This window comes from Oncorhynchus nerka, linkage group LG24 (assembly GCF_034236695.1).
Source record: "Oncorhynchus nerka isolate Pitt River linkage group LG24, Oner_Uvic_2.0, whole genome shotgun sequence".
Lineage (NCBI taxonomy): Eukaryota > Metazoa > Chordata > Actinopteri > Salmoniformes > Salmonidae > Oncorhynchus > Oncorhynchus nerka.
The window spans coordinates 36,868,231-36,894,369 of record NC_088419.1 but is presented as its reverse complement, the minus strand read 5'-3'; the positions used below and the strand labels follow the sequence as shown (position 1 = coordinate 36,894,369).

The 26,139-nt window shown below is 40.8% G+C and overlaps 1 protein-coding gene across 1 annotated transcript in view; it reads right to left on the bottom strand.

The window, feature by feature from the left end:
* Window positions 1-21,899, bottom strand: part of LOC115107929 (leucine-rich repeat and fibronectin type-III domain-containing protein 2-like) — a 147,269-nt gene extending 125,370 nt beyond the window's left edge. Inside the window, exon 1 of the mRNA XM_029631704.2 lies at window positions 21,326-21,899. The gene's annotated coding sequence lies outside the window, so the exon portion shown is untranslated. The remainder of the gene's footprint in view (window positions 1-21,325) is intronic.
* Between the last annotated feature and the right edge of the window lie 4,240 nt (window positions 21,900-26,139).

The following is a 26,139-nucleotide window of genomic DNA, read 5'->3' as shown; positions in this document are numbered from 1 at the left end:
ACAACTGTGGGAAGCATTGGAGTCAACATGGGCCAGCATCCCCGTGGAACGCTTCCGTCTCCTTGTAGGTGTCCGTGCCCCGACAAATTGAGGCTGCGCAACTCAAAATTAGGAAGGTGTTCTTACTTTTTTTTGTACACTCAGTGTATCATGACAGTTTTGATATTGCGGTATTGACCCACATACGTTGGTATTAAAATTAAGTGAGACATAAATAGCTGTATGGTGGGCTGCAGGACATTTTTCACTGGGAAGCAGAGAGGTGATTTGTATTCTCCTTGCCATCCCCTGTAGCCTTGGTCTTTTTGTGAACTGGAGATTAAATTCAGGAAAGCTGGACTTTATTTTGTAGCCAATAAATGTTATAAATATTACATTGGATGTGCTTACTAACAGGCCTGAAACTGCAAGGCTGCTCTTTTTATTGCTGGAGCAAGGGCCGTTGAGGAGAACGACTTCCCCACTCCTCCTTAGCGATTGATTTTCATTTATCTTAATTCATTAAATTCATACTGCATATCCATGTAGATGATTTGTGGTCAATGCATCAAAGAGCATATTTAACAATCCAGCAGTTTTGCAATTTAATTTTCAGACAGTGAAACTGTTTGGATTTGGCCACCGTATCGAAGAGGTCTGAGTGTCGCCATACATCCATACAGCCATGATCGTAAGCGGGAAATAGGAGCAGGCTATTTACTTGTTTAGTCACTCAAATCATTTCTAATCCCAGTGGTATAAGGCAGCTGAGATCCTTGAAAAAGTTCAAATATACTATTGAGGCAATCTCCATTTTAAAAGAAGCCATTCTTAGTCTTCTGCTATGAGTTGGCAAACAAACTGAAAGGGTGCATACTGCCTCTCAATGTTTATTCACAAGAATAATTCATTAGCTGGTCCCCCCTGATTACCCAGATGGAATCATGTAATCCTTCCTTAACCCATAAAATGCCCCGCCCAATTGACTACTTCAAAATGGTGGAAGCCCTCAATGGTAATATCCATGCCAAAATGGGTTTATCCATCTAGAGACCTTTAACTAACTATATGGCCATGGCACAACAGCATAATAGTAGGATACATTTTGGGGTTGGCTGAGTTCAATATCAATCCCCAATGTCCCCTTTATGAGTTTGCATCCACCAAATCATGCTGTAATAATCCAAGGGATCATGGGAGTACTTAACTCCCATAAAATTGAATAGATGTACTCTCGTAGGCAGCGGCAACACCAATGACACCTCTGTATTATAACCCTGAGCTAAGAGCCTCCATTTTGACAGTTACGACTGTTTGTACATCGGATCAGTGCCATTCAAAAGTCAATGCCACAATTCAAAGTTTCAATACTAACAAGAATACAAGGTTGTTGCTTTGACACATTTGTAAGACATTTTTTAACAACCTGTCACTGAAGTACACAAGAAGGTGCCAAATGTCAACATGCATTTAAAAAAAAAAGAAATCCTGTTCCGCATCAAAGTGCTGTGTGTTTCTCTTCCTTCCTCTCGTTCCCCCTCACCTCTGTTTGATGTCACGTCGGTCTGGGTGTGTTCAGAAGAGCCCACCCTGTCTTACATCTGCTTTCACCAGCTGCATGGAGACGGCTAGAGACAACTACAGACGAAGAAGAGTGCGGGCGGGGTAGGCAAAGAAACTGTGAGTACTGTACGGTATAGCTGTGCCTGCTCTGCTTCCCCATGCAGTAGTAAAGAGTGGGGGATAGGCCTCTCTAATGGAGGGCCGCTGGGCCATGTATAATACATTGGGCTGCATTAGTGCTCAGGGTTCTGTTATCACGTTAGCCCCTTTGTTATTGCCGCAACCTTCAGCTACAGAGTACAGACTATGAATCCATTTTTGATAAGAAAACAATAACCCTCCAAACACAATACACACTGACACGTCCTAAGGATGCGATGCAAACGGGTCGAGGTGATCTGTTCTGCACTGCCTTGCTATTAACTGGTCTCAAAGCTAGCCCGGTTCCCGATCTGTCTGTGCTGTTTCCAAACTCGAAAGACAGCACAAACAGATCTGGGACCAGGCTATCTCCAAATTAAAGTAGGATGGTTTAAAATAACATTATCTATGTTATCTATGTAAGGATGCATATAGAAATACTGACTTTGCATTAGGCAGAACCCAGCACTTGTCAGTTGGTAAAAACATGATACAGACGTAATCCCTATCGTAGTCTACAAAAAATAAAACATTACCCGATACCTCCAAAAACAGAAGCCAACGTAATATTTCCTATCAGCTATGAAATACATCAAGTCAAATCTGTCACTGATGAAAATACGATCAAATAAAGTGCTTTTCAGAAAACAAGCTCTTTGACATTATTTACTGACAACTACAGCCCAGATATTAGGGATATAAAATGTGCTAATATTTGAATATCAAAAGTCTGATCTGTCATTTGTCCTGACATGGGCATTCTGACCTAGGTCAATCCTAAGGAGGCCAGTTGCCAACACTGGGCCAAAATTGCGCCGGATGGCGGACTGGCAGACTAACTGATTGCCTGAGGGGGAAATGGGGCTAATCCGTGGGCGAGACCTTAGCTGGCTTACTTCAAAGGAAAAATTTAACATTTTATGTGCCTAATAGCTGGACTAGTAATGTGGTTCCACAGTACAAGCACAGCCAGAGGCAAGGCCCGAGTAGGGAACAAACTGTGGTCTCCGCTTCACTAAACAACTGATATTTAGAGCAACCAAAAGGTCAGATCCTGCCATCATGCCATGCCAATCAAGAGGCCTTGCCTAAAGTACTGCAGTGAGGCAGTTAGGACTCACGGCAGTTATATAGTTATTAAGTAGGCGGTACTGTATCATGCAAATATTAATTATACGATTTTCCAAACTGTGTCGATAACACAAAAAGGGGTGGTACCAGGCAAAAAAATGGTGTACCTTGAAGATAAACAAACACTGTGTCACGCCCTGACCATAGAGAGCCCTTGTTTCTCTATGGTGTAGTAGGTCAGGGCGTGACTAGGGGGTGTTCTAGTTTATAATTTCTATGTTGTGTTCTAGTTTATATTTTCTATGTTGGTGTTTTGTATGATTCCCAATTAGAGGCAGCTGGTAATCGTTGTCTCTATTTGGGGATCATATTTAAGTAACTATTTTTCCCACCTGGGATATTGTTTTGTTTGTGCATGTGCACCACGTTTAGTTGTTCGTTTATTGTTAAATTTGGTTTTGTTTAAGTTTCTCTTTGAATTAAATTTATGGAACTCAACATCCGCTGCGCCTTGGTCCCGTTCTTACGACAACCGTGACACTCTGAGTGTACACATATATGCACGCACACGCACACGCACACACACACACACACACACACACACACACACACACACACACACACACACACGTTTGTTTTACTATCCTTGTGGGGACCAAACAATTGATTCAAATTTAAAATCCTATTTTCCCTAACCCTTAACCCTAAACCTTAATCCTAACCTTATCCCCAAACTCCTAACATTAACTCCTAACCCTAACCCTAACCCCTAAGTGTAAAATTGTTTTTTTCCTTATGGGGACCAGTGAAATTTCCTCACTTGTCCCAATTTTCCCTGTTTTACTATCTTTCTGGGGACTTCTGGTTCCCAAAAGGATAGTATAACCTAAAACACACAAACAGAGACACAAAACACAAAATGACACAAAATGTGGGCCATGAAAAGCAACCATGTGTTTCTTCTTCACAGCCGTATGTAGGTTGAATTCTCCACTATTAGCTTCACTTCAAAGCTCTTTTTTTTGTGTGCTGCGCTGGTCCTCTGGGCTCTTCCGTCCTCTTTTCAGGCTCGCCTGGCATGAACGGCTATGCAGTGAACGGGATATCAATTACACAATGAAGCTGTGTGAGAAAATTGCCATAAAAACGTAATGCCCTGGATAGAGTTGTCCTCGACAAAAGCCTGCTAATTAAGGATGCTAAGTATTGAACATTTCAGTGATATTAGCGCTGAATTGTTGATATAGTAAACAATTGTATCCATTGGGGAGATTAAGAGAAAACATTATCATGACCTATTTATTTTATACAATCATGCTTCTTCATGAGCCAAATTCAGTAACAAGGTTGAATGAGATGATCCTTGATGTCTTTGAGAGAGGAAATAGTGCCATTCATTGCCTGAATAATTGAATGAAGTTAACACAACATGCTAGCACTTGAGCAGGGGGAAGCAAAAGTTTTGAAGCCACTCATCCCTTATACAATGGCTGAGGACAACGTGCCAAAGAACAAAGTCATGCGGGGGCCACATGGAGAGAGAACAGGGTGAATTATATACATGTGGAGAGGAGACAGAACTCTCTAAAGGCAGCTAAGCATTCCTGACAGGTGAACAATGTCAGGAGAAAACAATGGGAGGTTCGCCAACGTGGTGACAACAATAATCCTGAGCGTTTATCTCTGCCAAGGCCTGCCTGATACTACCCTAAGGGGAGGGGAGGACATATTTCAGCTACTCCCTAAGGAGATAACCACTTTACAAACCGCTCGAGTTACCAGGCAGCTAGGATAAATAAGGGCCAATGTAGTTGCCAAGAAGCCAGAGTTGCATTGCTGTTTGAGGGCGTTATCTTTACACAGCTCTAATAGAACTAATTCATACATCACAACGGTTATGTTTGAGTGTGCTTGTGTATTTGTGTGTGTGCGTGCGTGTGTGTGTGTGTGTGTGTTTTTAGAGTGTATCCGCGACCTTTAGAAATCCAATAATTGCCAAACAACATTTCTTGCCACATGGCTCCCCGATATAAAAGCTTTATGTAAGAAGAGAGTGCTATCGAAGAAGGGGAGTCATTTCAAAACAAACCCAATCTTGACCTTTCGGGCAGTCATTTTCTGCTATAATATAGGGTGTTATATAGAGAGTTATCAAAGACAAGATGGAAGCTATATTCTGCAGGAGACCCATGCTGAGTTCCAGTGGTTTTAGCATCAGCAGCAGAACCATGCTAATCCTGCTCTTCTCCCTCCCACTACACACTCCCAAAGCTGTTATAGTTGATCCTCTGGGACACAGCTGTGTGTGTGTGTGTGTGTGTGTGTGTGTGTGTGTGTGTGTGTGTGTGTGTGTGTGTGTGTGTGTGTTTGCGTGCGTGCATGCGTGCGTGCGTGTGTGTGTCTGTAGGGTATTGGGGGGTGACATAGGCCTCAGGCGTGCCTCCCTCTATCTCTTCATCTTTCTCGTCATATTTGTCATTCTTGTAATTTACAGTACTTTGACTTTTTGTTCAACTGTATACAGTATTAGTAATAAGACCAATACTGAGCTCCCTGTCCTTGTCAACAAGTTTATCCACGTTCTCCAACCATCAAATTTCAAAGTGTATTTGTTGCTCCTGCTGCTCTGCATCATTCCATTTCTCTACATTTTGAAGTTAAGGGTTAAGTTTAGGCACTCATTCCAAATGGTTATGGTTAGGATTAAGTTTGGGATAGGGTTAAAAACCACCCCAAAGAAAGCCAATGCCACTACAGGGATCGAACACGTAACCTTCTGATCCAGAGTCATGGGATTCCCCATCCAACCTGATCAACAAAGCCCTAGCAGAACCCAAGTCTACTTTATCATAATAGAGCTTACTGTTGCCCCTAGTGGCCGGTTTTGAAGGCATTTCCCAAAATCCACAGGATTTCGACGTCAATCTTGAACAACCTGGCTGGTACTATTAGGAAATCACTGTCTAAGATATGGGCATTATTGTGAAAATAACAAACTTTCCCTTTTCCCCTGCATTAGGCTACTGTAGTAGCCAACATGTTCTATCATCTCTATGAGAGGGAGGGAGAGAGAGAGCGCGATGAAGAGAAAGAGAGGAAGAAAGAGGTGAGTGTTCACGTCAAGAGAGAAAGATAAAGAGAGAGTGTTCAGAGGGCGTTCATGTGGAGGCGTTGTCCCCTTAAGCGTCTCCTTTCACATTCAGATCACACTCACTCAGCATGCAGTCAGCATGCCGAGGTGTTGCAGTGAGCAAGGAAATGAGCAGGGCCGATGTGAGCCTCTAATTGGCTCAAGGGCCATGGCGCAGCGTGTGGCAGAAAGCGGGTCAGCTGTGGCACACTGACATGGACACAGTACCCCCCTCAGATAGGGCCCTGTGTTAATGAAAGCCTCTTGCGCAATGCCGGGTAACACTCCTCTCTTTCTTCCCCCATTTCATGGTTCTTGCTCATTCCCCAGCTCTCACTCGCTGCAGCCTACATTCTTTCTCTCGTCTATCATTTTTCTTTCTCTGTCACTGTTTTTTTCATCATCTCACTCTCTCCTTGTTTCTTTCTCATCATACGTTGCTCAATGATTCATGAGTAAGGGCCTCTCTCATTCTGTATCACTTTGTCGCCCTCAGTACCTCCTCTTTATCTCACTCTGCACCTCCCTTTCTCAATCTTTCCGCTCCTTCTTGTTTGCTCTCTTTGCAGTGTCTCTTTCTCCTCTCTTCTCTCTTCTCTTGCTCTTTCTCTGTGTTTGGCTGTCCCTCTGTCTATTCCATGTCTTCCCCTCTTTAAGCCTTTGGTTCCTTCTCTCTGTCTATTTTTGCAATGGCGTCTAAAAATGAGTAGGGCCATTGAGTGGCTAAGGTCTGGCCCTCATTGCAAAATGAATCTTTAGAAAATTACACAAAGGCCAACTGGAGCTCGCCGTAAATCTGTGGCTTAGAGTGTTTCATTTCAGGGCCACAGTGGGGAAGAGCTGACACAGGGCTTCTTCTCTGGTGGCTGAGAGAGACACACAGCTCAATTGATCTATTTTTATGTCTGTACCCCCGTTAGCCATCTTAGTATCCCACAGGAGCTAACAAGTGAGACAAATGCCTCAGGTTACACTTCTGTTAGGCAAAACATTAAAGATGGAATACTTAAAGATGGAATCCAATGCCAGTGAAACTGCCAAGTCCGTTTGTGATATTCCAACAGCAAAGACGCTACCTCAAATAATGAACACTGTTTAATTATCATTGCCCATCATTGCACGCGCCGTAGAACAGCAGAGTACTATGTACTAGTTTTTTTTAGTTTTTTTTACCTTGATGCTGAAGTTCCACTCCACCGTTGAATAAACAAAACAAAAACAAAAACAACAACAAATGCGCCTAAGGCGGCTCCGTTTCCCCTCAGGCGGCTCCGTTTCTCCTAATGCGGATCTCAACTTTAATGGTGAAACTGCAACATCCATTTACGATCTTACAACAATAAAGAAGATACTGGAAACAACGCACACTGTTTTGTCTGTGGGACATCATTTCATGTGCGATAGAACAGCAGAATCTGAAGAGTTTATTTCCAAAATGCTGTTTCCACCAATTTTTTTACATTTGTGTTTTTTCATCAGAGATTTTTGGTTATTTGTGAACAAATTTGTTTACATCCCTGTTAGTGAGCAATTCTCCTTAGCCAAGATAATCCATCCACCTGACAGGTGTTGCATAGTAAGAAGCAGATAAAACAGCATGATAATTACACAAGTGCACCTTATGCTGGATACAGTAAAGGGCCACTCTATAATGTGCTGTTTAGTCACACAACACAATGCCACAGCTGTCTCAAGTTTGAGGGAGCGTGCAATTGGCATGCTGACTGCAGACTTACTCATTCTACATTGTAGAATAATAGTGAAGATATAAAAACTATAAAAGAACACATCTAGAATCATGTACAACCCAAAAAAGTGTTAAACAAACCAAAATATATTTTAGATTCTTCAAAGTAGCCAACCTTTGCCTTGATGACAGCTTTGCGCACTGTTGGCATTCTCTCAATCAGCTTCATAAGGAATGCAATAACAACAGTCTTGAAGGAGTTCCCACATACAGGTATACTGAGCAATCGTTGGCTGCTTTTCCTTCACTCTGCTGTCCAACTCGTCTTAAACCACCTCAATTGGGTTGAGGTCATGTGATTGTAGAGGCCAGGTCATCTGATGCAGCACTCCATCACTCTTGGTCTTGGTCAAATAGCCTTTACATAGCCTGCAGGTATGTTTTGGGACATTGTCCTGCTGAAAAACAAATGATAGTCGCACTAAGCGAAATCCAGATGAGCTGGCATATTGCTGCAGAATTCTGTGTTAGCCATGCTGGTTAAGTGTGCCTAGAAATCTAAATTAAACACTGACAATGTCACCAGCAACGCACCCCCACACAATCACACCTCCTCCTCCATGCTTCACGGTGGGAACCACAGATGTGGAAATCATCTGTTCACCTACTCTGCATCTCACAAAGACGCAGAATCTTTCTTGGCCCAAGCAAGTCTCTTCTTCTTATTGGTGTCTTTAGTAGTGGTTTCTTTGCAGCAATTCGACCATGAAGGCCTGATTCATGCAGTCTCCTCTGAACAGTTGATGTTGAGATGTGTCTGTTACTTGAACTCTGTGAAGAATTTATTTGGGCTGCAATTTCTGAGGCTGGTGATGAACTTATTCTCTGCAGCAGAGGTAACTCTGGGTCTTCCTTTCCTATGGTGGTCCTCATGAGAGCTAGTTTCATCACAGCACTTGATTGTTTTAGCGACTGCACTTGAAGAAACTTTCAAAGTTTTTGATATGTTCTGCATTGACTGACCTTCATGTCTTAAAGTAATGATGGTCTGTAATTTCTCTTTGCTTATTTAAGATGTTCCTGCCATAATATGGAGATGGTCTTTTACCAAATAGAGCTATCTTCTGTATACCATCCCTACTTTGTCACAACACAACTGATTGGCTCAAATTAATTTAGAAGGAATGAAATTCCACAAATTAACTTTTAACAAGACCCACCTGTTAATTGAAATGCATTCCAGGTGACTAACTCATGAAGCTGGTTGAGAGAATGCCAAGAGTGTGCAAAGATGTCATCATGGCAAAGGGTGTCTACTAGGAAGAATATAAAATATATCTTGATTTGTTGAACACTGGTTACTACATGATTCCATATGTGTTATTTCATAGTTTTGATGTCTTCACTATTATTCTACAATGTAGAACATAATAAAAAATAAAGAAATAAAGAAAAAAAAAAGAAAAAAATGGATGTGTCCAAACATTTGACTGGTACTCTATGTAACGTAGTTATTTCAATATTTCATTCTTAAATACATTTGCAACATTTTCTACACACATGTTTTCACTTTGTCATTATGAGGTATTGTGTGTAGATGACTGAGCGAAGACGATCTACACAGGCTGTTACACAACAAAATTGTGGAATAAGTCAAGTGGTACAGTATGAATACTTTCTGAAGAAACTGTATATGAAAATACATGTCCTTGATGAGTACTGATCAATCATGACAAGCATGCAATTACTTGCTGAATAACTCTGATGATAGAGGTAAATGTGGAATAATCAGAAATGTGTAGTTCTGAATATGTTCTTCAAAAGGTGATGATATTTAAGCCGAATAGTTCCCCCCAGCAGCCAAATCGAACGATGATAATGATAACTGGTATCATAAATGTATTATTTGTACGTTTCTTTATAACAAATTTAGTCTTTTGTTACATTATTAATCGTAATAAGAGAACATGTAGGCAGCAGTTTACTCAACATTAACTTCTAGTAAGTATGCACCGTGTGCCTAAATCTCTCAAATGTTCCAAGCTATTGCAGACATGGACAGACATAATTGAATTGAACAGATAACAATTGAAAAGCACCAACAATACGTTAGCCTCTAAATAATTTCTGGCATTGTTTGACCTCAGTTTTCCGAAGACACCCAGTGCCTTCGATGCAGCGAAGTTATTGATATAGCTAGGTGGGTAAACGATGTGATGGAATGCATGCTGCTCGAAGAAATCAGCACTATAGGAGCACTGGAGGACTGTGAAGCTTCACAGAGCAAGGGGCGGGGGGGGGGGGGGGGGAGGATGATATCTTAATCAATTACCAAAACAGGACATGCATGCAGCAAGGACTGAATCATACAGCCGCACATTTCCACTTGACAAAACAACTAAATAGTGTTCAGTATACAATTCTGCTGGGGCAGGTTTCTAACTCTCTATGTGCTGACCTGTCACTTGCGGGATTGGGTTGTCCATAGAAGAGAGGGATCAGGGAATCATGAATAAATATATAAATAAGGAGTGGATTTGGCTTTGGCCACAGTTTGGCTATGCACAGACTGGTTGAGACAAAGGAATTATGACATTTTGTCCCACGATTGAGCTTTGATTGGCTGCAGACATAACCCACTGGGCACACCACGTCATTTAACTGTGGAACCTTGGGTAATATTTGGTTGAGACATTGATCAATAAGATTTCAACCTTTATTCACCCACCCCAAAAAAGACAGCCAGAAGTTTGTTGAATTCCCAATGTGTTATCGCTATGCTTTCAACCGTCTAAAGCACAACCAAATTTCAATGGAAAAACATTGTCGGATTTTTGGTTTAGTTGTCATCTAAATGTGTCATCACTTTACTTACAAACAATTTAAAGCACAAAAACGCAATGTCAGATATTTTTGTATTTACACAACAACTTAATGTTTTATAACTGTGCTTCATCTAATAGCCCCACCAAATGACCTCAATTGAAGTTGATATTCCATTAAATGTACATAGTGCAAGTGATCAATGCTGTTTAAGATTCTGCACAGATTATTAGAGGAATTGTGAAGATCTCCACATGCCTGTGACCTTTGCATGCTATCTTGAACATGCATGCTTTCTATGATTACATAAGAAGACATTTAGTAATCTCAAAATGTGGCTATGGATGTGTGTTATTCATTTTAAGGCTGAATAAATACTGTTACATAAGTTTGTAAGATCGCCTTAACTTTAAGGCTATTAATTATATTTTGAAAGTAATATTGAATTGTTTTTGGTTGACAACGCAAACTAAGTCAGTGGGGCACAGATAGAACTATTAAAGCATAAGTCACATCTCCTTCAAATGTTGATATGTGGTTGCATTGACAACTAAACATAATTCAATATCTAATTTGTCTACAAATTCATATTGGATATATTGGATTCATGTTTCCATCTCAACCAAAAAGTTAAATTAAATAATAGGACTAAATCAAATCAAACTTCAAATAAATGTTTAGTGTTTAGTGTTATTCTTTAAATTGAATTTTGATTGAAATGGAGATGAGAAACTTGAAGATTATATTTTAAATCAACCAAAGCGTGACACTCTAGGCCTATATATACTGCCTATTGTTAGCTTACTGATGAGCTTTGAGGGCCCTATGGTGTTGAACGCTGAGCTGTAGTGAATGAATAGCATTCTCACATAGGTGTTCCTTTTGTCCAGGTGGGAACGGGCAGTGTGTCGTGCAATAGAGATTGAATCATCTGTGAAGCTGATGATTCAAATTGGAGTGGTATGCAAATTGGAGTGGGTTTCTGTGATAATGGTGTTTATGTGAGCCATCCCCAGCTTTTCAAAGCACTTCATGGCTACAGACGGTAGTCATTTAGTCATTTAGGCAGGTTACCTTAGTGTTCTTGGGCACAGGCAATATTATGGTCTGCTTAAAACATGTTGGTATTACAGACTTGGACAGGGAGAGTCAGTGAAGACACTTGCCAGTTAGTCAGTGAATGCTCGCAGTACACATCCTGGTAATCTGTCTGGACCTGCGGCCTTGTGAATGTTAACCTGTTTAAAGGTCTTACTCACATCTGCTGTGGAGAGTGTGATCACACAGTCTTCCAGAACAGCTGGTGCTCTCATGCATTTTTCAGTGTTACTTCGAATCGAAGCGCGCATAGAAGTAGTTTAGCTCCTCTGGTAGGCTCGTGTCACTGAGCAGTTCTCGGCTGTGCTTCCCTTTGTAGTCTATATTGGTTTGCCAGCCCTGCCAAATCCGACGAGCGTCAGAGCCGGTGTAGTACGATTTCAATCTTAGTCCTGTAATGATGCTTTGCCTGTTTGATGGTTCGTCGGAGGGCATAGCTGTATTTCTTATAAGCTTCCAGGTTAGAGTCCCGCTCCTTGAAAGGGGCAGCTCTAGCCTTTAGCTCGGTACAGATGTTGCCTGTAATCCATGGCTCCTGGTTGGGGTATGTACGTACGATCACTGTGAGGATGACGCCATCGATGCACTTATTGATGAAGCCAATGACTGATGTTGTGTACTCCTCAATGCCATCGGAGGAATCCCGGAACTTATTCCCGTCTTGTAGCAAAACAATCCTGTAGTTTAGCATCTGCTTTATCTGACCACTTTTTCATTGATCTAGTCACTGGTGCTCCCTGCTTTAATTTTGGCTTGTAAGCAGGAATCAGGAGGATATAACTATGGTCTGATTTTCCAAATGGAGGGCGAGGATGACGTTTGTATGAGGTAGTCATTCAAACATCATGTTAAACTCTTTTATTGTAGAGACTCAGAGCTACAAAATGGTATATCATTCACTGCATTTGAGTAAAAATTGGAGAGTAATTCTGCTTTTAAAGTTGATCAACTTGTAAACTCACTTTTGAGAAAATGGCCTTTAAATGTTTTGGTATCTAGTGAGGAGATTTCCTTTGTCTACACCCATTCAGCATCGTTCACACCCTCTTAAGCTTTAGCCCCACCAATCTCGTTTAACCCTCGGAGCATACAGTTGACGCTCTGGCCGATGATTGGATAACATGAAAACAGCCTAACCAGCTCTGCTGGCAACAATTTCATTACGCTTTTTTGCAGACGTTTACTTACTAATGAGTTCAAATAGACAGAAGCCTTCTATATGGCAGACCAATCCGAACTCATCTCTCGACTGCCACCTGAACCCTCGCCAGAAGGCTCATTACTTCCACCTCTGGATGATTCAGAGGTCACATGACCTCCTGCTCGACATTGAGGAACAAACCAAACATGCCTGGTCCCAAATCGGTTTCTGTTGCCGAATCGTGATGATAACCATAGGATTTGGCAAGACCTGGAACCAGGCTAAACCAAATACATCGTCCTGTGTATAATTCACCTCCATGCCTTTGTTTGAATACCCCTCTCCACCCATACATGTTTCTGTACACTGGGTGATGGAGTGGGCTGGCAGGCATGACCTTCTAATCCCAGTTTTAGGGATGCTACTGGTCCAAGGACAGAATAAATGGCTGATGAGGAGACATTGTAGTGGCTGTAATGACAAATTAGACTTGCTGCTGTCTTGTCCAACATGACGAATAAGGCAGTTAGGAAGACCAGGCTAGGCCTATATAGTTGAGTGCAGTGCCTGTCTGTGCTGTGCAGGGGATACTTCATCTCTTGAGCCTTTTAGTCTAATGCCTTTTCTGCTCTGACTGACATTCAGGCTAGCAGCCTCCACTGGCAAGCACAACAATAAGGACACTCTGACCATTCATGACACAGCACCAAACAACACTCAACCCAGAGATGAGAGTGAACACATCCTAGCAACAGCATACAGTGCCGTCAGAGAGAATTCAGACAGATTTACTTTTTCCAAATTTTGTTACGTTATAGCCTTATTCTAAAACTAATTAAATAGTTTTTTCCCTCATCAATCGACACACAATAATGATGAAGCAAAAATGGGTTTTAGAACTTGTTGCTAAAAAATAAAAATAAATAAAAAATAAAATATCACATTTACATACTGTAAGTATTCAAACCCTTTACTCAGTACTTTGTTGAAGCACCTTTGGCAGCGATTACAGCATCAAGTCTTCTTGGGTATGACACTACAAGCTTGGCACACCTGTATTTGTAGAGTTTCTCCCATTGTTCTCTGCAGATCCTCTCAAGCTCTGCCAGGTTGGATGGGGAGTGTTGCTGAACAGCTATTTTCAGGTCTCTCCAGAGATGTTCGATCGGGTTCAAGTCCGGGCTCTGGCTGGGCCACTCAAGGACATTCAGAGACTTGCCCTGAAGCCAATTCTACATTGTCTTGGCTGTCTGCTTAGGGTCGTTGTACTGTTGGAAGGGAAACCTTTGCCTCAGTCTGAGGTCCTGAGAGCTCTGGAACAGGTTTTCATCAAGGATCTCTCTGCACTTTACTCCGTTCATCTTGTCCTCGATCCTGACTAGTCTCCCAGTCCCTGCTGCTGAAAATGCTGCTACCACCATGCTTGACCATAGGGATGGTGCCAGGTTTCATCCAGAGATAATCTTGTTTCTCATGGTCTGAGAGTCTTTAGGTGCCTTTTGGAAAACTCAAAGCAGGCTGTCATGTGCCTTTTACTGAGAAGTGGTTTCCGTCTGGCCACTCTACCACAAGGGCCCGATTGGCCCGAGTGCGGCATAGATGGTTGTCCTTCTGGAAGGTTCTCCCATCTCCACAGAGGATCTCCAGAGCATTGTCAGAGTGGCCATCGGGTTTTTGGTCACCTCCCTGACTAAAGTCCTTCTCCCCCAAACGCTCATTTTGGCTGGGTGGCCAGCTCCAAGTAGAGTCTTGGTGGTTCCAAACGTGGTTCCAAACGTCTTCAATTTATGATGAAGGCAACTGTGTTCTTGGGCTCTTCAATGCTGCAGAAATGGTTTGATACCCTTCGCCAGATCTGTGCCTTGACACAATCCTGTCTCTGAGCTCTACGGACAATTCCTTTAGCCTCAGGGCTTGGATTTTGCTCTGACATGCACTTGTGCCTTTCCAAATCATGTCCAATCAATTGAATTGTAGAAACATCTCGAGGATGATCAATGGAGACAGGATGCACCTGAGCTCAATTTCAAGTCTCATATCAAACGGTCTGAATACTTATGTAAATAAGGTATTTCAGTTTTTTATTTTTATTGCATTTTCCCAAAAGTTTTAAAACCTGTTTTCACTTCATCACTGTGGGGTATTGTATGTAGATACCTGAGGATTTTGTATTTATTTAATCTATTTTAGAATAAGGCTGTAATGTAACAAAATGTGGAAAAAGTAATGGCGTCTGAATACTTCCCGAAGGCATTGTATATCTTCACAGCACATAACACTTTAGAGAGTTAAAATGAAGGGAGGATGTCATCTCTGCACTATCACTAATATACACCATGATAAATAATTTGTGCCAATGCACAAGAGCTCAGCTTTGACAAACTGCTTAGCAATATGGAACACGAAAGGCAGTGTATAGATATAAAAAGGCTCCTTTAAGGTGGCTACATTTGTTTTACATTTTTAATGGGGTAGATCAGCTTTAATTTTGCAGAAAGATTGTAGCTTCCATCAATGTGACTGTCTGCGTCATTTCCAATCCCCCATGTAATGTTTTGTAAATATATACATATATAGATGAGATTACATTTGAAATGAACTGAAAGTGAGAGGTTGTAATCTGAATGAAGGGAAAAAGGCCATTCTTGAACATTCGGTGAGACATTCTTACTAATTTGCTAGAGTACCAGTTTGGATTTAATAAGTACAACTTTTGCATGACTGAAGCCGTTAGTGAGAGGTTTAATGCTTGAATATTTAATCTGCCCATATTAATTATACAAACAGGCCCGTTTAATTTTGTCTGGTTTGCCGTTCCAAATGAAGGGAAAGATTTTTTGCTCATATAATTTAAAACCCGTCACTAGGTGTAGGTAAGGCCATAAATAAATAGGTACAGTTGAAGTTTACATACACTTAGGTTGGAGTCATTAAAACTCGTTTTCAAACCACTCCACAAATTTCTTGTTAACAAACTATAGTTTTGGCAAGTTGGTTAGGACATTCCACCAATTGTTTACCGGCAGATTATTTCTCTTATAATTCACTGATAAATTCACCCCATAAATAATTGCTGAAATAAATAATTCTCTCTAATATTTTTCAAACATTTCACATTCTTAAAATGAAGTGGTGTTCCTAACTGACCTAAAACAGGGATTTTTTTTACTAGAATTAAATGTCAGGAATTGTGAAACTGAGGTGTATGTAAACTTCCGACTTCAACTGTAAATTACGATATGACTAAAGAGTTAATCAGGGTGATTTTTCCACAAATAGACAGGTATTTTTCTTTCCATAGTAGCAAGATCGGATCTATTGTTGCTAACTTTCTATAAAAATGTATTGCAGCAAGATCATTTCTTTGAATACCAAGTATGTCCACATCACCGTCAGACCGTTTAATTGGTAAACTAAGTTGTATTTCTTTGTGATCCAATAAGTAATATAGTATAATTTGGTTGTAATCCAGAGTGGTTAGAAAAAGTATCTAAGATCCTTGGAGGAATCTAAATTGTGGATTCAAAAGAAAACATGAATCATCAGCGTACAATGACAACTTTGCTTTTAAGCCGTGGCTTTCTAGCCCCTTGATATTATTGTTGGATCTGGTTTTAGTAGACATGGCGATAGTGGACAACCTTGTGTAACTCCTCTTGACAGTTTAATACTTTCTGAGAAGTAGCCATTATTTATTATTCTACACCTGTGGTTACTATACATAACTTTAACCCATTGCATAAAAGAATATCCAAAATTGAAATATTCCAGGCATTTATGTATACATTTCAGTTGTACTTTACCTAAATACTTTTCAAAGTCAGCAGGCCTGATTTCCCAGATTTGTCATAGTGTTATATTTGTGTTATATATTATAGTTTCCAGTACTTGTCTTATATTATCTTCAACCCATCATCCGTGTAAAAAACTGATTAGGATGAATAATATCCAACAATACCTTTTAAATTACAGTATATGCGCAATGCATTTTGCTAAATGGCCTAGAATTTTTTTCACCCTGTTTCAGTAATAATTAAATCAGACTTTCTTTTTGAGTATCTGATCATCAAAAAATTGTCATAGGAGTGGTTAAAACATACTAATATTGGTCCTCTGAGTACATAAAAAAGGTTTGGTATACCTCAACTGGTATGCCATCCAGCCCTGGAGTTTTCCCGGACTTAAAGGCTTTAATTACATCAAGAAGTTCCGCCTCTGCAATTTGGCTTCACATGAGTCTTTCTGTACAGATGTTAGTTTTACATTATTAATAGAAACAAATCCATACAATGAATTTGGTTAGTGGAAATGAAGGAGACTGAAACGAAAGCATATGCTTAAAGAACTTTGCGTCCTCTTTCAAAATATTGAATGGTGAATCATGGGTGACTGTAACATTTGTAAGAAGTTTCTATAAATTATTTTGGGTAGCATTTCTAAGTTGAAAATCTTAAAAGAATTTGGCGCATTTTCCCCCAATATTCCATCAGTTCACTTATTTTTTTATAGTACATTGCACTTTATCTTTCTTGAACAAGTTCCTCAATTTCTTTTTGTTTTTCCTCTAACATATTCTGTGCCTCTATGGTACAGTTTGTATTGCTATATATCTGTACTGTTATTCCTTTTATTTCCTTTGTTAATATGGACTCTTTTGACCTAAATTGCTTTTGTTTTAGAGATGAGTATTGAATTGTATGGCCACTAAAGTCACATTTAAAAGTGTCCCATACAATAAGGGGATCTGCTCTACCTACTATGTTATGTTGGAAAAAGTCAGTTATAAATTCTTCTGTCGTAGATAAACGTTATCCTCCAATAGGCTTTCATTGTCCAATATCCTCGCCCAAGTGAAAATTCTGTAAGAGTAATGTATATGACAATTATTTGATGGACCAGCGATGTTGTCACTCTTTTGAAATGCATGCTGCGTTTTAGAGCAGGACCGATATAAATTCATATTTAGCCATATTCTTGCTATCAGATGACGCTACTCTTTGTTATTTGTTCCAACCATGCTATAACAAAAATACATTACTTCAAGGTGGTATACATAAGGCCTTTAATAATACCCTTTATGAAACCAGTCATCACAACTTCATGGGTGTTGCATTATCAAAAGTGTTACATCTGCCTTATTTACAGGAGGAATTTACACCATCAATGAAAGTGTTAACTCACTATAACTTGGTATATGGACATTGTGGGAATGCCTGTAGCTGAGAAGCTTGTGAATTCATTTTTTTTGTCCCATCTTACACCTGATATCAGGCCTGTTGGCCAGCATTTCTGTAGTAATTGTGTGTGTGTCCCTGTGGTTGGTGTTGTGGTTTAAAACTGTAATGCTATTTTCATGATATCAGTGCTTAGCACACCAAGCAGTTTTTACATGTCCCATGGTGATGCTATTGTTTCCTTCTGCTGATGGGCCTATAAAATTCTCTGAAATATATTTGGCAAAACAAAGTGCCAGTAACCTCTTTCTCTGACAGGTTAAGAGTCTGCCAGTCAGGAGTGCAAGCTGGGTGGGAGGAAAATGAAGGGGTGGGTGTAGAGAGGCAGAGGGTAAGAGAGAAAGGAGATGAAGAAAACAACAGTGATAGGGTGAGGTTATAGTGATAAAACAAGAATGACAAATATGACGAGAAAGATGAAGAGATAGAGGGAGGCACGCCTGAGGCCTATGTCACCCCCCAATACCCTACAGACACACACACGCACGCACGCATGCACACACACACACACACACACACACACACACACACACACACACACACACACACACACACACACACACACACACATATACACACACACACACACACACACGTAGTCCTATCACTCAGCTCCTCAGTCATACCACACAGCAGTGCATGCATTGAGCTCTCTGTACTGTGTGTCCCAGTGTACTGTGCAGGCAGCTAAGGATGGGGCTTAGCGTGCGTCAGCCAGAAGCATGGCAACATATGTGCCATTATTTATAGCCAGCAGATCCTCTGAGAGGCCCAGCCCAGGGGCTGCTTAGAGAGGTGTTATTTGAGAGCCCAAAGACCTGTCTGCGTCGGTGCCATCCAACCCAACCCGCAGTACATTTCACAATGAATACTGAAGTTCTTCTTGAAAAATTAAGTAATTCAATTCGATTCAATTGACCAAAAATGACAACTGCATAAGGAATCAAGTATACTTATTAGAGTGGTTGTAATGTAGTCATTTGAAGACAATTATAAGAATACGTGACTGTTTACAGAACTGCTGTATTTACAGTATATACACATAGGCACCCAAGATACAGATGGGGAGGAGGGGATGGATTCATATGAATGCATGAGTTAGCAATACAGATGTCTTATAAAGAAAATCGGTTCCCTGATGGTTGCAAGTATATTGAATGTTTTGCAGTAAAGATGCAAGGCACATATTCAATGTTGCCTACCTTAAATGTAAACAAAACTCACGTGGGGTACCTAATATGTGATTACCAAGAGATTAGCAGTTTTATTGGGCTAAGCCCAACATTTGTTTCACACACAAGGCAGCATACATTTTAAAATGACGGAATCTGGCTCTGGTCTTATTGGCTGTCACTTAACCTCTCCACCACATCATGGTGATTTGAGCTAGGATCTCCATGCATGTGTCACCATGGGTTTGGAGTGTGCTTGTGAGTTGTATGGTGTAAAATGGTTCATGCTAAGTCAATTAGAGGCACGCCTCTAATCCCTGTGAGGCAAACGCCATCTCTTAAAACAGCAGACAGTGGGTTCGCAGTAAGCACTATAGCGAGGTTCTCTTTCCTTCTGTATGGCCTGGCGTGATGTTGTAGTGAGCTCTGGCCATGAACAGCTAGCACCGCCAGAGAAGGAGTTAGTGTTCCTGCATGCACAGTACAGGTATTAAAGCTATTGTTGGCCCTGTATTCGCAGGTCTTTCTTCCCTCTGTAAAACACTTCACACATACTGTACTGACCAACCCATCTGTGGACTGACACACACAGCTCTGGCAGGACTGAGAATATAGGAGCAGTGCCACAACTATCTTAGAAGCCGAACTGGAGGTTTGGAGAACATGTTTGTGGAAGGTGCTCATTATTTTTCTTCACACATTCTTGAACTTGCGGCTGCATGGCGTTTGACAGGAGAGTGCAGGTCATCAACTAGATACTGGACACAGAAGCATGCCAATAGTGCCCAAGAGTTCATCTGACTCTGGGGAAGTAGATAAAGGGACTCATTGCCAGAATCCGAAAGTATCCCTTTGATTCTTAAGAGTCTAAGCCATTGGAGGGGAGGGTCACAAAAGTTTGAAGCCCAAACGGTTCGGACGCTACAAACAGAAGTTGGAACTTTGACGGTACCGAATTCAGACGAGTCCCATGGGACTTGCAGTTTCTAGGCCAAACCGTTCAGAAGCTACAGAGGTGTCCGCGAGAAGAACCATTTTCGGGATGTCCCATGATGTTACAAACATGGAGGTGGCTCGGCCACCTTCCACCGCAGATGATCCCTCGGCAGGGGATAAAACCTGACAGTGAAGTGATCCAATGTGTAGAACTTCTCATTTATTTCAAATTTGATCTAAATAGATTTATAGTAGGTATTGTAAAAATCCATACCGGTTTATGGATCCATACCTTAAAATACCTTAAAATACAATATATCGGCCAGCCCTAAAAAACACATTAGGAATGATACAAATTGGACAAATGACTTGTGGCAAAAGCGCTTCAAATGGAGAGTAAAAAGAATGGGCTACATCAATATCCAACACATTCTTTTGGTGTTTATTTTCAATGGTGCTCTTTCCATCCACACCACTAAATGGAACCCATCCTATTCAGGATGACTCCACACTTTGAATCAGACTACTTTCCCAGAAGTACTTCAATGTGTGAAATAGGGAGTCCTTTTCAAGAACTAGTGAATACTAGGGCTACTCTGCAAGTACCATAAACACAGTATCCAGTAGTGTTGCTTTCCCAAGTTGACTAATCTTAATAGATTGATGAAAGGTCACCAGAAATTCCAGCCATGCAAGCAGTTCACTCTTTTAGTCTGGGTCACATGTGTATTATGCATTCATGCACAGGAGAGTGCAAAATTGGTTCATATATATGTTAAGGTCAAAGATGGCTCCAAATTGTTAACATGCCCAGATAGTCAGTAACATGCATTTAGAAATCTTCGTTAGTCATACAATAACTGTTCATCTGCACTGGGGTCTTACTAAGATAATAATCATGTCAAATTCCATTCTCCTTTCATATGTCCCCTAAAAACGTATACTTGTATCTTTGCCTTGCTATAAATAATCGAAAATCTGAATGAATATGGTTATTGTTATCTTACATTCCGGTTTGATCATGGGTGTTGAATATTAGTTCATGTTTCAGGCTACAATAGCCTATCAATGGGGCATGGATGCGACTAGGGTAGGGGCGCGGGTGAAAAATGATATAATGCAGAAATATATCCTAAACAACAACAAGAGTAATTCCATCTAACATCAAAATATTTAGCCAATAATGGCACAATGATTTGCCACAAATTATTAGAACATGTTGATAATAATTTACTATGCATAACGGCATAAGAAAGTATGTTTAGACAAATTAATGGACTTTTCAATGTGCCATTCTAACGACTTGATAATGATTAAACCTCACCCAAAACGGACAGGTGCTTTTCTTACCATTCATGGCAGGCGTTTGTCCATCGTGTATTCTACAAAGGAGATGTTGCATCTTCGGCGTTCTTATTTTCACTTCACCATTATTCCAAAATCGTTTTTAATTTCCAATATAGGCTAGCCTACTGATCGCAATCCCGACCTTTTTCACCACCGGCTCGCTCTGTGGATAGCGCGCGTTCCAAAGCGACTCATTCAGCGCGAGACAACCTCTCCAGTCTCTCAGCAGTTTGAAAGACGGGCACTATATTGGTGCAGCGAAACTGGTCAAATGTAGGCTATGTTGAGTTATTTCAATCAAACTCGAACGCTCACTCAATTTTACTGTAATCTATAGTTCTGATCTATCGTAATTCGTCTTTACTTGAATCGATTTCCATTCGTCCTTAAAATACTTGAAAAATAGCACAGGATTAAAAGCATACCAGAACAAATTAATTAAAAAGCAATAGCCTTTTGTTCAATTCAGAATTAGTTGATTTTTGGCAAAACACCTATACCAGATCATTTTGCGTTCCGAGCAAAACCTTGTAGAAACGAGTAGCCCAATCCTCTGCAACAATCACACAAGCTGTACACCGCGCCACAAAGGGGATAACGCAGAGCAGCAGATAGCTGGTTGAGGTATTTAGGTGGCACGACCAGCCTGCGTCTCGGTAACCGCAGGAGAGACAGGCAGTGAGAGACTGAGAGGAAGCGCTCATTCGCCCCCAACAACACTATTATAGTCAGGGTTCCATCTAAACTTTGACCAACATTGACCGCATATTGCGCATTATCGTCCTCTTTGTCGCACTTTTTTTTTACAGCCTAATGAAACGAGAAGTGGGTCTATAAGCGTGCATTCAGAAGATGATGCCAAATGCATTGGTTGAAATGTCACATTTGGAGTCATAGTTAAAACATTAGGCCTAGATATTTTAATATAAATAGATTTAAGTGATTCAAGATTGAACATGCTTGCATTTAACAAAGTGATTTTCGGTCCTCCGTAAAATTGCGAGGGCGACACACAGGCCACTTGCAATAGTCTGAGTCAGAGTTTTGCAATATCATTTCACATGTCACTTGCTTTATTTGTGTTAATTTTATGTTTTCAAATGGCGCAAATACCCCCAATCATAATGTTATTCTTTCATAAATACACACAGAAAAAAAACGTCATGTATAGTGCCAAATGAGGGTTATTTGGCTTGTAGGCTAACCATAGCAGATGGTGGTGCTACATAGAACCCTTTTTGTAAGGTTCTATAAAGAACCATGTTCATAAGGTTCTACATGGAATGTTTATGGTGCTATAAAGAACAGTTCCATAAGGTTCTATAAAGAACCATAAGAAAGCCCCTTTATTTGTTCTTTATAGAACATTCATGGAGAATGGTTCTATATTTTTATTTATTTAACTAGGCAAGTCAGTTAAAAGAACAACTTCTTATTTACAGTGATGGCCTACCCGGCCAAACCCGGCCAAACCCGGACGACGCTGGGCCAATTGTTCCCCGCCCAATGGGACTCCCTATGAGATGTGATGCAGCCTGGATTTGAACCAAGTACTGTCGTGACACCTCATGCACTGAGATGCAGTGCCTTAGAATGCTGCCCCACTCAGGAGCCCAATCTTAAAGGCTCTACAAATAACCTTTTCAAGAAAAATACAGGGTTTTTAAAAATCTGGTTTAACATGCTATTTGTTAAAATTCCATAGGTGTTAATACTGTATTAATTGACAAGTTGAATAAGGTTTGGTAGCTCTGGGACAGCTGATTTGGTCAACATTTCTCAATTGAAGCAATTGAAGACTTGAGTCTTTCACAAGACAGCAGAACTGGCCATGGTCATATTCAGTGCTGTGAAAAAGTATTTGCCCCCTCTCTGATTTTCTCTATTTTTGTGTATTTCTGTCACTGAATGTTATCAGATCTTCAACAAAACCTAATATTAGATAAAGGGAACCAGAGGGAACAAATAACACAGCAATTACATACTTATTTAATTTAGTTCATAAACAAAGTTATGCAACACCCAAAGCCCCTGTGTAAAAAAGGTATTCGCCCTCTTCAAATCAAATCAAAATCAAATATATTTACATAGACCTTCTTACACCAGCTGATATCTCAAAGTGCTGTACAGTAACCCAGCCTAAAACCCCAAACAGCAAGCAATGCAGGTGTAGAAGCACAGTGGCTAGGAAAAACTCCCTTGAAAGGCCAAAATCTAGGAAGAAACCTAGAGAGGGACCAGGCTATGAGGGGTGGCCAGTCCTCTTCTGGCTGTGCCGGGTGGAGATTATAACAGAACATGGCCAAGATGTTCAAATGTTCATGACCAGCATGGTCAAATAGTAATAATCACAGTAGTTGTCGAGGGTGCAACAGGTCAGCACCTCAGGAGTAAATGTCAGTTGGCTTTTCATAGCCGATCATTGAGACTATCTCTACCGCTCCTGCTGTCTCTAGAGAGTTGAAAACAGCAGGTCTGGGACAGGTAGCACGTCCGGTGAACAGGTCAGGGTTCCATAGCCACAGGCAGAACAGTTGAAACTGGAGCAGCAGCACGGCCAGGTGGACTGGGGACAGCAAGGTGTCATCATGCAAGGTAGTCCTGAGGCATGGTCCTAGGGCTCAGGTCCTCCGAGAGAGAGAAAGAAAGAAAGAGAAAGAAAGAAAAGAAAGAGAGAATTAGAGAGAGCATACTTAAATTCACACAGGGCACCGGGTAAGATAGGAGAAATACTCCAGATATAGCAGACTAACCCTAGCCCCCAGACACATAAACTACTGCAGTATAAATACTGGAGGCTGAGACAGGAGGGGTCAATAACTGCTTGTGCCACCATTAGCTGCAATGACTACAACCAAAAGCTTCCTGTAGTTGTTGATCAATCTCTCACATTGCTGTGGAGGAATTTTGGCTCACTCTTCAATGCAGAACTGCTTTAACCTCAGCAACATTTGTGGATTTTCAAGCATGAACTGCTCTTTCCAAGTCCTGCCACAACATCTGAATGGTGATTAGGTCTGGATTTTGACTAAAGGCCATTACAAAACTTAATGTGTTGCTTTTTAGCCATTTTCAGACTTGATTGTGTAGACCTGATTGTGTGTTTTGGATCTTTGTCTTCCTGCATGACTCCGCTGCGCTTCAGATTCAGCTCCCAGACAGATGGCCATACATTATCGAATTCTCTGATATAAAGCAGAATTCATGGTTCCTTCTAATGAAACCAGACTCAGTAAGCGCTAAATTAAATAATGCACTTTCTATTTTGGTTTATATCTCCAAAATAAGAGATATTACGGCTTAACTATACCTATTCAATGCTTTGACGCCACAGCACTGGAAATACCCAAGCTTTTAAAAAAAATATTCACCCCTTCAGGTTTAAAAAAATATTTTTCAGTTGATTTCTCAGCCAGGCGAGGTGATGACATAGGGCTCGAGTGTAGGCAATATGTAATCTCGCTCACGTGCTGAGTGATGTTTATAACTCAACTGTAACTCTGCCATATTGCAGTTTAGCCTTGCAGCCAATCCAGTCGGACTATAATCCTGGTAAGTACTTTTGGAATAAAACATTCAATTATTTTATGTGATGAGCCATTATGCATTATATTGTACACTTTGTTCTGTTCTGGAAAATATGTAGTTTCTGATAACCTGTTCTGCATGTTTTGTAGTGTTTAGCTGTATTCCACCTGTTGGCTAGACTAGTGGGCTAGCTAGCTGGCTAAATTAGTTAGGGAGCTAGTTAGGGAGCAGAATAACAGTTAGCTAAAGTTAGGTTCATTGTAATATAAAATGCTTGTTTTCATTTCATGTATTAGAAAACATTGAGTGTATTTTTGTTCGCTAATGAGTCACGTTTGTCTTTCTTCCACAACATAAAAATCCAAAGAACTAACATTATCAGAGATGGCAGATCATGTCGAGGTAATATAACTAATATTTAATGACCATGTAAATTTATCAATAGTTGTAGCTAAGTTAGCTAGCTACCTATCAGTCAAGGCTTGGTTAACAAAATATTTACAGTAAATACTATTACCATCTACTAATTGTTATTCATACAAAGAGTATATTTTCTGTCAATTGTTGGCAGCACCATTTCACCAGGTCAAATATTTGGTACATGTAAATGCACTTGGCGGATCCTGATTCTTGAATTATTCCCTTTCGGACAATCTGTTGCCTGAACATGGCACAGAGAAGCCTACACAGAGAGAGAAAGCCAGGGGCAGATGTCAAATGGTCCGTGGAGGACTGCTGAGGGCCAGTGTAGAGACAGGGGCCCATGTAATGAGTAGGACAAGAGGATCAACCAGTTCCAGGGGAGGGAACAGGGGAAGAGGTAGAAGGGGCAGATTCAGAATCTGGGAAATATCCCTGGCTGACAGGGAGAGAGTTGATCATCATAGTCAAGATAGAAGTGCACTGGTGGAGGTTTGTAAGCCACATTACACCATGTCTGATTAGTCTAAACCAAATCTAGACCAGATTGTCAACTCCGGTACTCATGTCAACCAGGAAATATAGCTCTTATTTTTACTCATTAACTTTAGTTGTATCATAAACAGCTGTCGTAGAGAGAGAGAGAGGCATGATGTCTTGATGCTGATGCTGGAGAGGACATCCAGGCTAACCAGGGAGGTGGTGGAGATGTGGGGGGAGGCCCTTTTTGCACTATTGGTTCGAGCCTGTAAGTAAGCATTTCACTGTTGTATTCGACGCACGTGACAAATCAACTTTGATTTGATTTTTGGTGCACCTGTGGCAGGTGTGGTGAAAATGCCAACTGACTTTGAGAAGAAGGGCTGCGG